Source organism: Nesoenas mayeri, assembly GCF_963082525.1.
Source record: "Nesoenas mayeri genome assembly, chromosome: 1".
Classification (NCBI taxonomy): domain Eukaryota; kingdom Metazoa; phylum Chordata; class Aves; order Columbiformes; family Columbidae; genus Nesoenas; species Nesoenas mayeri.
In genome coordinates this window covers 86,038,840-86,054,115 of record NC_137541.1, presented here as the reverse complement: position 1 = coordinate 86,054,115, position 15,276 = coordinate 86,038,840, and the positions used below count along the sequence as shown (strand labels likewise).

The 15,276-nt window shown below is 48.5% G+C and overlaps 1 protein-coding gene across 1 annotated transcript in view; it reads right to left on the bottom strand.

Annotated features, from left to right (window-relative positions):
• Positions 1–15,276, bottom strand: part of LOC308042397 (rap1 GTPase-activating protein 1-like) — a gene marked incomplete at both ends in the record, with an annotated part of 195,328 nt that overhangs the window by 93,096 nt on the left and 86,956 nt on the right. The gene's annotated exons all lie outside the window — the stretch shown is intronic.

The window sequence follows — 15,276 nt, the reverse complement described above, 5'->3', positions numbered from 1 at the left end:
CCCACGAGGTTTGTTAGAGACACGTTATCCAATCGGGTTTGTGACACACAGGCTGTTCAATGGGGTTTGTGACACACACAGTCCAATGGGTTTTGTGACACACACACTTTCCAATGGGGTTTGTGACACACACACTGTCCAGGAGGGTTTCTGACACACGCACTGTTCGATGGTGTTTGTGACACACACACTGAACAAAGGGGTTTGTGACACACATACTGTCCAATGGGGTTTGAGACACACACACTGTCTAATGGGGCTTGTGACACACACACAGTTAAATGGGATTTAAGACAGACACTCTGTCTAATGGTGTTTGTCCCACACACACTGTCCAATGGGGTTTGAGACACACACGTTGTTCAGGAGGTTTTCTGACACACACACTGTCCAATGGTGTTTGTGACACACACACTGTCCAATGGGGCTTGTGACACACACACACAGTTAAATGGGATTTGAGACAGACACTGTGTCTAATGGTGTTTGTCCCAAACACACAGTCCAATGAGGTTTGAGACACACACACTGTCTAGGGGGGTTTATGACAAACATGCTGTCCAATGGGGTTTGAGACAGAGATACTGTCCAGGAGGGTTTGTGACAGACACACAGTCCAATGGGGTTTGAGACATAGACACTTTCCAATGGTGTTTGTGAAACACACACTGTCCAATGGGGTTTGTGACACACACGTTGTCTACGTGGTTTGTAACAAGCACACTGTCCAATGGTTTTTGTGACACACACATTATCCAGGGGCGTTAGTGACACACACTGTCCAGCGCGATTTCTGACACATATGCTGTCCATGGGGGTTTGTGACACACATACAGTCCAATGGGTTTTGAGACACACACACTGTCTAGGGGAGTTTGTGACACACTCGCTGTCCAATGGGGTTTGAGATAGAGACGCTGTCCAGGAGGGTTTGTGACAGACACACAGTCCAATGGGGTTTGAGACAGAGACACTGTCCAATGGGGTTTGTGACACACACGCTGTTCAATGGGGGTCTGTGACACACACAGTCCAACGGGGTCTGTGACTGACACACTGTCCAATGGGTTATGTGACACACACACTCTGTCCAAAGGGGTTTGTTACACATACACTGTCCTATGGGTTTGTTAGACACACGTTCTCCAATAGGGTTTGTGACACAGATGCTGTCCAATGGAGTTTGTGTCACACAGACGGTCCATGGTGGTTTGTGGCACACACAGTGTCCAAGAGGGTTTGTGACACACACAATGTCGAAGGGGGTTTCTGACACACACACTGTGTATTGGGGTTTGTAACACACACAATGTAAAACGGGGACTGTTACACACATGTAAGGGGTTTGTGACATACTCGCTGTCCAATGGGGTATGTGACACACACAGTGCCCAGGGGTGTTTGTGACACACACGCTGTCCAATGGGGTTTGAGACACACACGCTGTCCAGGAAGGTTTCTGACACACGCACTGTCCAATGGTGTTTGTGACACACACACTGTCCAATGGGGCTTGTGACACACACACAGTTGAATGAGATTTGAGACAGACACACTGTCTAATGGTGTTTGTCACACACACACAGTCCAATGGGGTTTGAGACACACACACTACCTAGGGGAGTTTGTGACACACTCGCTGTCCAATGGGGTTTGAGAGAGAGACACTGTCCAGGGGGGGTTGTGACAGACACACAGTCCAATGGGGTTTGAGACAGAGACACTGTCTAATGGGGATTGTAACACACAGACAGTCCAATGGGGTTTGAGACATAGACACTGTCCAATGGTGTTTGTGAAACACACACTGTCCAATGGGGTTTGTGACACACACGTTGTCTACGTGGTTTGTAACAAGCACACTGTCCAATGGTTTTTGTGACACACACATTATCCAGGGGCGTTAGTGACACACACACTGTCCAACGCGGTTTCTGACACACACTTTCCGACGGGGTTTTTGACAGACACGCTGTCCCATGGGGCTTGTGACACACACAGAGTCCAAATGGGTTTGTGACACACAGAGTGTCCCATAGGGTTTGTGACACACACGCTCTCCAGGGGTGGTTGTGACACACACGCTGTCCAATGGGGTTTGTGACACACACCCTGTCCAGGGACGTTTCTGAAGCAGATGCTGTCCAATGGGTTTTTGTCACACAAACGGTCCATGGCAGTTTGTGACACACACAGTGTCCAAGGGGGTTTGTGACACACATACTGTCCAATGAGATTTGTGACAGACACGCTGTCCAGAAGTGTTTGTGACACACACACTGTACAATGGGTTTTGAGACACACACACGGTCCAGGAGGGGTTCTGACACACACACTGTCCAAGAGAGTTTCTAACACACATTGTCCAATGGGGTTTGTGACACACACACACTGTCCAATGGGGTTTGTGACACACATACTGTCCAATGAGATTTGGTACACACACGCTGTCCAGGGGGGTTTGTGACACACACGCTGTCCAATGGGGTTTGTGACACAGACGCTGTCCAATCAGAATTCTGACGCACACTCTTTCCAATTGGGTTTGTGACACACACACAGTCCGGGGGGGTTGTGACATACACACACAGTCCAATGGTGTTTGTGACACACACACTGTTCAATGCAGTTTGTGACACACACTCCGTCTAGGGGATGTGTGGCATACACGCTGTCCAATGGGGTTTGCGACACACACGCAGTCCAAAGGAACTTTGTGACACGCACACAGTCCAATGGTGTTTGTGACTCACATGCACTTCAGTGGGGTTTGTGACACACACACAGAGTCCAATGGGGTTTGAGACACACATACTGTCCAATGAGGTTTGTTACACACACGCTGTCCAGGCGAGTTTGTGACACACACACTGTCTAGGGGGATTTGTGATATACTCGCTGTCCAATGGGGTTTGAGACAGAGACACTGTCACGGGGGTTTGTGACACACACACAGTCTTATGGGGTTTGAGACAGAGACACAGTCCAATGGTGTTTCTGAATCACACACTGTCCAATGAGGTTTGTGACACACACGCTGTTCAATCGGGTTAGTGACATACACACAGTCCAACGAAGTCTCTGACTGACACACTCGCTGTCCAATGGGGTTTGAGATAGAGACGCTGTCCAGGAGGGTTTGTGACAGACACACAGTCCAATGGGGTTTGAGAAAGAGACACTGTCCAATGGGGTTTGTGAAACACACACTGTCCAATGGTGTTTGTGACACACACGTTGTCTAACGTGGTTTGTAAAAAGCACACTGTCCAATGGGTTTTGTGACACACACACCCTATCCAGGGGGGTATTTGACACAAACACAGTCCAACGGGGTTTGCGTCACACACACTTTCCAATGGGGTTAGTGACAGACAGGCTGTCAAGGGTTGTTAGTGACATACACGCTGTCAATGGGGTTTATTACACACATGCTGTCCAGGGGATTTGTGACACGCATACTGTCCAATGGAGTTTTTGAAATACACGCTGTCCAATAGGGTTTTTGACACACACGCTGTTCAATGGGGTTTCTTATACACACTCTGTCCAATGGGATTTGTGACATTCACACTTTCCAATGGGGTTTGTGAAACACACCTTGTCCAGGGGCGTTTGTGACACATACGCTGTCCAATCGGGTTTGTGATACATACTCTGTCCAATGGGGTGTGTGACACACACAGTGTCCAGGAGGCTTTGTGACACACTCACAGTCCAATTGTGTTTGTGAAACACACACTGTCCAGTGAGGTTTATGACACACTTGTTGTCTAATGTGGTTTGTGAGAAACACACTGTCCAATGGGTTTTGTGACACACACGCTGTCCAGTGGGGTTTGTGACACACACGCTGTCCAACGTGGTTTGTGACACACACGCTGTCCAGTGGGGTCTGTGACACACACACTGTCCAATGCGGTTTCTTACACACACTTTCCAACGGGGTTTTTGACAGACACGCTGTCCAATGGGATTTGTGACACACACACACACAGTCCAAAGGGGTTTGTGACAGAGACACTGTCCAATGGTGTTTGTGAAACACAGACTGTCCAATGGGGTTTGTGACACACACACAGTCCAATGGGGTTTGAGACAGAGACACTGTCAAATGGTGTTTGTGACACACACGCTGTTCAATGGGGGTCTGTGACACACACAGTCCAACGGGGTCTGTGACTGACACACTGTCCAATGGGTTATGTGACACACACACTCTGTCCAAAGGGGTTTGTTACACATACACTGTCCTATGGGTTTGTTAGACACACGTTCTCCAATAGGGTTTGTAACACAGATGCTGTCCAATGGAGTTTGTGTCACACAGACGGTCCATGGTGGTTTGTGGCACACACAGTGTCCAAGAGGGTTTGTGACACACACAATGTCGAAGGGGGTTTCTGACACACACACTGTGTATTGGGGTTTGTAACACACACAATGTAAAACGGGGACTGTTACACACATGTAAGGGGTTTGTGACATACTCGCTGTCCAATGGGGTATGTGACACACACAGTGCCCAGGGGTGTTTGTGACACACACGCTGTCCAATGGGGTTTGAGACACGCACGCTGTCCAGGAAGGTTTCTGACACACGCACTGTCCAATGGTGTTTGTGACACACACACTGTCCAATGGGGCTTGTGACACACACACAGTTGAATGAGATTTGAGACAGACACACTGTCTAATGGTGTTTGTCACACATACACAGTCCAAAGGGGTTTGAGACACACACACTACCTAGGGGAGTTTGTGACACACTCGCTGTCCAATGGGGTTTGAGAGAGAGACACTGTCCGGGGGGGGTTGTGACAGACACACAGTCCAATGGGGTTTGAGACATAGACACTGTCCAATGGTGTTTGTGAAACACACACTATCCAATGGGGTTTGTGACACACACGTTGTCTACGTGGTTTGTAACAAGCACACTGTCCAATGGTTTTTGTGACACACACATTATCCAGGGGCGTTAGTGACACACACACTGTCCAACGCAGTTTCTGACACACACTTTCCAACGGGGTTTTTGACAGACACGCTGTCCAATGGGGCTTGTGACACACACACAGAGTCCAAATGAGTTTGTGACACACAGACTGTCCCATAGGGTTTGTGACACACACGCTGTCCAGGGGTGGTTGTGACACACACGCTGTCCAATGGGGTTTGTGACACACACACCGTCCAGGGGCGTTTCTGAAGCAGATGCTGTCCAATGGGTTTTTGTCACACAAACGGTCCATGGCAGTTTGTGATACACAAAATGTCCAAGGGGGTTTGTGACACACATACTGTCCAATGAGATTTGTGACAGACACACTGTCCAGAAGTGTTTGTGACACACACTGTACAATGGGTTTTGAGACACACACACGGTCCAGGTGGGGTTCTGACACACACACTGTCCAAAGGAGTTTCTAACACACATTGTCCAATGGGGTTTGTGACACACACGCACTGTCCAATGGGGTTTGTGACACACATACTGTCCAATGAGGTTTTGTACACACACGCTGTCCAGGGGGGTTTGTGACACACACGCTGTCCAATGCGGTTTGTAACACAGACACTGTCCATTCGGGATTCTGACGCACACTCTTTCCAATTGGGTTTGGGACACACATACAGTCCGGTGGGGTTGTGACATATACACACAGTCCAATGGTGTTTGTGACACACACACTCTCCAATGCGGTTTGTGACACACACTCCGTCTAGGGGATGTGTGGCATACACGCTGTCCAATGGGGTTTGCGACACACACGCAGTCCAAAGGGACTTTGTGACACACACACAGTCCAATGGTGTTTGTGACTCACATGCACTTCGACGGGGTTTCTGACACACACACACAGTCCAATGCGGTTTGTGACACACATACTGTCCAATGAAGTTTGTTAAACACACGCTGTCCAGGGGGGTTTGTGACACACACACTGTCTAGGGGGGTTTGTGATAAACTCGCTGTCCAATGGGGTTTGAGACAGAGACACTGTCACGGGAGTTTGTGACACACACAGAATCTTATGGGGATTGACACACAGACACAGTCCAATGGTGTTTCTGAATCACACACTGTCCAATGGGGTTTGTGACACACACACAGTCCAAAGGGGTTTGTGACAGAGATACTGTCCAATGGTGTTTGTGAAACACAGACTGTCCAGTGGGGTTTGTGACACACACACAGTCCAATGGGGTTTGAGACAGAGACACTGTCAAATGGTGTTTGTGACACACACGCTGTTCAATGGGGGTCTGTGACACACACAATCCAACAGGGTCTGTGACTGACACGCTGTCCAATGGGGTTTGTTACACACACACTCTGTCCAAAGGGGTTTGTGACACATACACTGTCCTATGGGTTTGTTAGACACACATTCTCCAACAGAGTTTGTGACACAGATGCTGTCCAATGGAGTTTGTGTCACACAGACGGTCCATGGTGGTTTGTGGCACACACAGTGTCCAAGAGGGTTTGTGACACACACAATGTCGAAGGGGGATTCTGACACATACACTGTGTATTGGGGTTTGTGACACACACGCTGTTCAATCGGGTTAGTGACACACACACAGTCCAACGGGGTCTCTGACTGACACGCTGTCCAATTGTGTTTGTGACACACACTCTATCGAATGGTGTTTGTGACACACACACTGAACAAAGGGGTTTGTGACACACACATTGTCTAGGGGGGTTGTGACACACGCTGTCGAATGGGGTTTGTGACACACACACTGTCTAATGAGGTTTGAGACACACACACTGTCCAGGAGGGTTTGTGACACACACACTGTCCAATGGTGTTTGTGACACACACACTGTCCAATGGGGCTTGTGACACACACACAGTTAAATGGGATTTAAGACAGACACTCTGTCTAATGGGGTTTGTCCCATACACACTGTCCAATGGGGTTTGAGACACACACGCTGTTCAGGATGCTTTCTTACACACACGCTTTCCAATGGTGTTTGTGACACACACACTGTCCAATGGGGCTTGTGACACACACACAGTTCAATGGGATTTGAGACAGACACTCTGTCTAATGGTGTTTGTCCCACACACACAGTCCAATGGGGTTTGAGACACACACACTGTCTAGAGTTGTTTGTGACACACATGCTGTCCAATGGGGTTTGAGACAGAGATACTGTCCAGAAGGGTTTGTTACAGACACACCGTACAATGGGGTTTGAGACATAGACACTTTCCAATGGTGTTTGTGAAACACACACTGTCCAATGGGATTTGTGACACACACGTTGTCTACGTGGTTTGTAACAAGCACACTGTCCAATGGTTTTTGTGACACACATATTATTCAGGGGCGTTAGTGACACACACACTGTCCAACGCGGTTTCTGACACATATGCTGTCCATGGGGGTTTGTGACACACATACAGTCCAATGGGTTTTGAGACACACACGCTGTCCATTCGGGTTTTTGACACACACGCTGTCCAATGGGGTTTGTTATACACACTGTGTCCAATGGTATTTGTGACACACACACTGACCAGGGGTGTTTGTGATACACACACTGTCTACGGGGGTTGTGACACACACTGTCGAACGGGGTTTGTGACACACACACTGTCCAATGGGGTTTGAGACACACACGCTGTCCAGGAGGATTTCTGACACACACACCGTCCAATGGTGTTTGTGACACAAACACTGTCCAATGGGGCTTGTGATACACACACAATTAAATGGGATTTGAGACAGACACTCTGTCTAATGGTTTTTGTCACACACACACAGTCCAATGGGGTTTGAGACACACACACTGTCTAGGGGGGTTTGTGACACACCCGCTGTCCAATGGGGTTTGAGATAGAGACGCTGTCCAGGAGGGTTTGTGACAGACACACAGTCCAATGAGGTTTGAGAAAGAGACACTGTCCAATGTGGTTTGTGATACACACACTGTCCAATGGTGTTTGTGACACACACGTTGTCTAACGTGGTTTCTAAAAAGCACACTGTCCAATGGATTTTGAGACAAATACACCCTATACAGGGGGGTATTTGACACAAATACAGTCCAACGGGGTTTGCATCACACACACTTTCCAATGGGGTTAGTGACAGACAGGCTGTCAAGGGTTGTTAGTGACATACACGCTGTCAATGGGGTTTATTACACACATGCTGTCCAGGGGATTTGTGACACGCATACTGTCCAATGGGGTTTGTGAAATACACGCTGCCCAATAGGGTTTTTGACACACACGCTGTTCAATGGGGTTTCTTATACACACTCTGTCCAATGGGATTTGTGACATTCACACTTTCCAATGGGGTTTGTGACACACACCCTGTCGAGGGGCGTTTGTGACACATACGCTGTCCAATCGGGTTTGTGATACATACTCTGTCCAATAGGGTGTGTGACACACACAGTGTCCAGGAGGCTTTGTGACACACTCACAGTCCAATTGTGTTTGTGAAACACACACTGTCCAGTGAGGTTTATGACACACTTGTTGTCTAACGTGGTTTGTGACAAACACACTGTCCAATGGGTTTTGTGACACACACGCTGTCCAGTGGGGTTTGTGACACACACGCTATCCCACGTGGTTTGTGACACACACACTGTCCAGTGAGGTCTGTGACACACACACTGTCCAATGCGGTTTCTTACACACAATTTCCAACGGGGTGTTTGACAGACACGCTGTCCAATGAGATTTGTGACACACAAACAGTCCAAAGGGGTTTGTGACAGAGACACTGTCCAATGGTTTTTGTGAAACACAGACTGTCCAATGGGCTTTGTGACACACACACTCTGTCCAAAGGGGTTTGTTACACATACACTGTCCTATGGGTTTGTTAGACACACGTTCTCCAATAGGGTTTGTGACACAGATGCTGTCCAATGGGGTTTGTGTCACACAGACGGTCCATGGTGGTTTGTGGCACACACAGTGTCCAAGAGGGTTTGTGACACACACAATGTCGAAGGGGGATTCTGACACACACACTGTGTATTGGGGTTTGTGACACACACAATGTAAAACGGGGACTGTTACACACATGTAGTACAAAGGGGTTTGTGACATACTCGTTGTCCAATGGGTTATGTGACACACACACTATCCAATGGGGTTTGTGACACACATACTGTCCAAAGAGATTTGTTACACACACTCTGTTCAGGGGGGTTTGTGACACACACGCTGTCCAAAGAGGTTTGTGACACACACATTGTCTACGTGGTTTGTAACAAGCACACTGTCCAATGGTGTTTGTGACACACACACTGTTCAATGGGGCTTGTGACACACACACAATTAAATGGGATTTGAGACAGACACACTGTCTAATGGTATTTGTCTCACACACACAGTCCAATGGGGTTTGAGACACACACACTGTCTAGGGCTGTTTGTGACACACTCGCTGTCCAATGGGGTTTGAGAGAGAGACGATGTCCAGGAGGGTTTGTGACAGACACACAGTCCAATGGGGTTTGAGAAAGAGACACTGTCCAATGGGTTTTGAGAAAGAGACATTGTCCAATCGTGTTTGTGAAACACACACTGTCCAATGGTGTTTGTGACACACACGTTGTCTAACGTGGTTTGTAAAAAGCACACTGTCCAATGGGTTTTGTGACACACACACCCTATCCAGGGGGGTATTTGACACAAACACAGTCCAACGGGGTTTGCGTCACACACACTTTCCAATGGGGTTAGTGACAGACAGGCTGTCAAGGGTTGTTAGTGACATACACACTGTCAATGGGATTTATTACACACATGCTGTCCAGGGGATTTGTGACACGCATACTGTCCAATGGGGTTTGTGAAATACACGCTGCCCAATAGGGTTTTTGACACACACGCTGTTCAATGGGGTTTCTTATACACACTCTGTCCAATGGGATTTGTGACATTCACACTTTCCAATGGGGTTTGTGACACATACCCTGTCCAGGGGCATTTGTGACACATATGCTGTCCAATCGGGTTTGTGATACATACTCTGTCCAATGGGGTGTGCGACACACACAGTGTCCAGGAGGCTTTGTGACACACTCACAGTCCAATTGTGTTTGTGAAACACACACTGTCCAGTGAGGTTTATGACACACTTGTTGTCTAACGTGGTTTGTGACAAACACACAGTCTTATGGGGTTTGAGACAGAGATACAGTCCAATGGTGTTTCTGAATCACACACTGTCCAATGAGGTTTGTGACACACACGCTGTTCAATCGGGTTAGTGACACACACACAGTCCAATGGGGTCTCTGACTGACACGCTGTCCAATTGTGTTTGTGTCACACACTCTATCGAATGGTGTTTGTGACACACACACTGAACAAAGGGGTTTGTGACACACACACTCTCTAGGGGGGTTTGTAACACACGATGTCGAACGGGGTTTGTGACACACACACTGTCTAATGGGGTTTGAGACACACACGCTGTCCAGGAGGCTTTCTGACACACACACTGTTCAATGGTCTTTGTGACACACACACTGTCCAAGGGGCCTTGTGACACACACACAGTTAAATGGGATTTAAGACAGACACTCTGTCTAATGGTGTTGGTTCCACACACACTGTCCAATGGGGTTTGAGACACACACGCAATCCAAAGGGACTTTGTGACACGCACACAGTCCAACGCGGTTTCTGACACACACTCCGTCTAGGGGATGTGTGGCATACACGCTGTCCAATGGGGTTTGCGACACACACGCAGTCCAAAGGGACTTTGTGACACGCACACAGTCCAACGCGATTTATGACACACACTTTCCAACGGGGTTTTTGACAGACACGCTGTCCCATGGGGCTTCTGACACACACAGAGTCCAAATGGGTTTGTGACACACACGCTGTCCAATGGGGTTTGAGACACACACGCTGTTCAGGATGCTTTCTTACACACATGCTGTCCAATGGTGTTTGTGACACACACACTGTCCAATGGCGCTTGTGACACACACATTGTCCAATGGGGTTTGAGACACACACACTTTCCAATGGTGTTTGTGAAACACACACAGTCCAATGGGGTGTGAGACACACACGTTGTCTACGTGGTTTGTAACAAGAACACTGTCCAATGGTGTTTGTGGCACACACACTGTCCAATGGGGCTTGTGACACATACACAATTAAATGGGATTTGAGACAGACACACTGTCTAATGGTGTTTGTCTCACACACACAGTCCAATGGGGTTTGAGACACACGCAAGGTCTAGGGGGGTTTGTGACACACTCGCTATCCAATGGGGTTTGATATAGAGACGCTGTCCAGGAGGGTTTGTGACAGACACACAGTCTAATGGGGTTTGAGAAAGAGACACTGTCCAATGGAGTTTGAGAAAGAGACATTGTCCAATGGTGTTTGTGAAACACACACTGTCCAATGGAGTTTCTAACACACATTGTCCAATGGGGTTTGTGACACACACACACTGTCCAATGGGGGTTTGTGACACACATACTGTCCAATGAGGTTTGTTACACACACACTGTCCAGGGGGGTTTGTGACACACACGCTGTCCAATGGGGTTTGTAACACAGACGCTGTCCATTCGGGATTCTGACGCACACTCTTTCCAATTGAGTTTGTGACACACACACAGTCCGGGGGGGTTGTGACATACACACACAGTCCAACGGTGTTTGTGACACACACACTGTCCAATGCGGTTTGTGACACACACTCCGTCTAGGGGATGTGTGGCATACACACTGTCCAATGGGGTTTGCACACAAACGCAGTCCAAAGGGACTTTGTGACACACACACAGTCCAATGGTGTTTGTGACTCACATGCACTTCAACGGGGTTTGTGACACACACACACAGTCCAATGCGGTTTGTGACACACATACTGTCCAATGAGGTTTGTTACACACACGCTGTCCAGGGGGGTTTGTGACACACACACTGTCTAGGGGAATTTGTGATATACTCGCTGTCCAATGGCGTTTGAGACAGAGACACTGTCACGGGGGTTTGTGACACACACAGAGTCTTATGGGGTTTGAGACAGAGACACAGTCCAATGGTGTTTCTGAATCACACACTGTCCAATCAGGTTTGTGACACACACACAGTCCAAAGGGGTTTGTGACAGAGATACTGTCCAATGGTGTTTGTGAAACACAGACTGTCCAATGGGTTTTGTGACACACACACAGTCCAATGGGGTTTGAGACAGAGACACTGTCAAATGGTGTTTGTGACACACACGCTGTTCTATGGGTGTCTGTGTCACACACAGTCCAACGGAGTCTGTGACTGACACACTGTCCAATGGGTTTTGTGACACACACACTCTGTCCAAAGGGGTTTGTTACACATACACTGTCCTATGGGTTTGTTAGACACACGTTCTCCAATAGGGTTTGTGACACAGATGCTGTCCAATGGGGTTTGTGTCACACAGACGGTCCATGGTGATTTGTGGCACACACAGTGTCCAAGAGGGTTTGTGACACACACAATGTCGAATGGGGATTCTGACACACACACTGTGTATTGGGGTTTGTGACACACACAATGTAAAACGGGGACTGTTACACACATGTAGTACAAAGGGGTTTGTGACATACACGCTGTCCAATCGGGGTACATGAAACACACAGTGCCCAGGGGTGTTTGTGACACACACACTGTCTAATGGGGTTTGAGACACACACGCTGTCCAGGAGTGTTTGTGACACACGCACTGTCCAATGGTGTTTGTGACACACACACTGTCCAATGGGAGTTTGTGACACACACACTGGAAAATGGGGTTTTTTACACACCCACTGTCCAGTGGTGTTTGTTGACACACAGACTGTCCAGGGGGGTTGTGACACATGCTGTCTAACGGGGGTTTTGACACACACGCTGTCCAATGGTGTTTCTGAAACACACACTGTCCAAAAGGGTTTGTGACACACAAACAGTTAAATGGCGTTTGAGACACACAGTCTATTGTTTTTTGTCAGAAAGAAACAGTCCATTGAGTTTGAGACACACACACTGTCTCGGGGGGTTTGCGACACACTCGCTGTCCAATGGGGTTTGAGATAGAGACACTGTCCAGGGGAGTTCGTGACACACACATAGTCCATTTCGTTTTGAGACAGACACACTTTCAAATGGGGTTTTTGACACACACACTGTCCAATTGGTTTTGTGTCACACACGTTCTCTAAACTGGTTTATGACAACCTCACTTTCCAATGGTTTTTGTGACACAGACACTGTCCAGGGGAGTCTGAGGCACAAACACTATCCAATGGGGTTTTTGACACACACAGAGTCCAATGGTGTTTGTGACACACACACTGTCCAATGGTGTTTCTGACACACACGCTGTCCAGAGGGGTTTGTGACACACACGTTGTCCAATGGGGTTTGTGACACACACTCTCCAATGAGGTTTGAGTCCCACACCCTGTCCAATGGGCTTTGAGACACACACGCCGTTCAAAGGGGTTTGTGACACACACACAGTCCAATGTTCTGTGTCACACACTCGCTCTCCACTCGGGTCTGTGACACACACGCTTTCCATTGTGTTTTGTGACACACACACAGTCCAACGGGGTTTGTGACACACACACATTCCAACGGGGTTTGTGACTGACATGCTATCCAATGGGGAATGTGTCACACAGACGGTCCATGGCGGTTTGTGAGACACCCAGTGTCCAAGGGGTTTTGTGACACACAAAATGTTCAAGGGGAATTCTGACACACACCCTGTCCATGGGGGTTTTTGACACACACTGAAATTTGACTGTATATGTGTCACAAACCCAATTGGACAGCGTGTGTATCGCTAAGCGGCTAAGTGCTCGGCAAGTAAGCTACCACGAGGCATGTCGTACGGAGAAAATACCAACAGATCCTCGGTCCACACATTGTTTCTGATACATGCTTGAACTCAATACGTTTCTGCACGCTGTGGCGTGAGAAATGCAGGACTGGGCAACGTCGTGCAACACGCGGAACGTTGAAAACAAACGGCGCAGCTGTGCACTCACTCCAGCTTAAGAACGAATGGAGCCCGCACCAAGGCACACGCATGGGGACAGACAGTGGTTTGTAGACACAAACGCTTTCACGCACACGGTCGTCTAAGTACAGGGACATATCTGCAGGTACCCTCCAAAAGAATATTATCGTGCAGCCACGTATGCGTGTTGCAGTACGCCAACCATCAACGGACGTGTTTACCCTCAAGCACGTCAGTACGCTTCGCTTACGTCTTTCTGCCCATAGATGGGAGTGGGCGCGCTTGTGGATGTGTGCATGTGTGTGGCCAGGCGTTTGCTTATGCATCAGTTTGTGAAAAGGTAGGTGCTTTTCTCTAGCTGCGTTCGCGTGCACGAGGTGGTGGGTGCACATACCTGGGAGCATGTGGAAAGATTTCTGCTTGGTTTTCAGTGGGGAATCGTGTGTGTTCCCGTGGACAAACAGAAGGCGTAGCAACTAGGTTCCGGCGCAGAAAACGCAAGTTTTCCCATGCGCTCTCTTTCTCTCCCTATAGCGAGTCATGTATAGAAACCGCTAAGCCTGCGATCCGCAAGTAAGCTGCCACGAAGCATGCCGTACGGAGAGAATACCAACAGATCCTCGGTCCACACATTGTTTCTGATACAGGCTTGAACGCAAATACGTTCGTGCTGCTGTGGCATGAAAGACGTCCGTCAGAATATGTGATTGCGCGCACCGGTGAAATTGCTTGGTTAATCCATTCAATCCTGGTGTGCGGGGTTTTGAGAACTGGCTCTGTGGAGTCGTCTGCGGAAATGCCGCTGTCGGAACACGCACACTCGGTTGTTTACCAAAATATAGGCAGACGCCTTTTACCACGTCGTTTAGCATGCAGAGGGGTACGTCTGTTCCGAAGAGACAACGGAAACGCGTGTGCACACATAGAAGAAAAACCCGACCAGGTGCCTTTTTGTGTGAACATGAAACAGCCGTCTATACACTCGCAGACACGCGAACGTGCATCAATGCAGTCACACAGCCACCAGCTTTTGAGCACAGGCTCTGCTGGTTTTGGCACTCTTCAGACACACTCCTGAAAGCCGCGCACGCTGCTGTTCATACGCTAAATGACGTCTTCGGAAACATTTCTCCGGTCGATCTACAGCTCTGATTTCTTCTCGTGTTACTGAGAAATGTCAGCGCAGGGAATCCGTCTCTGTCGAGCACACGTCAATCCCTCTTCGGTGTTCCCCTCTAGACTCTGCCTTGA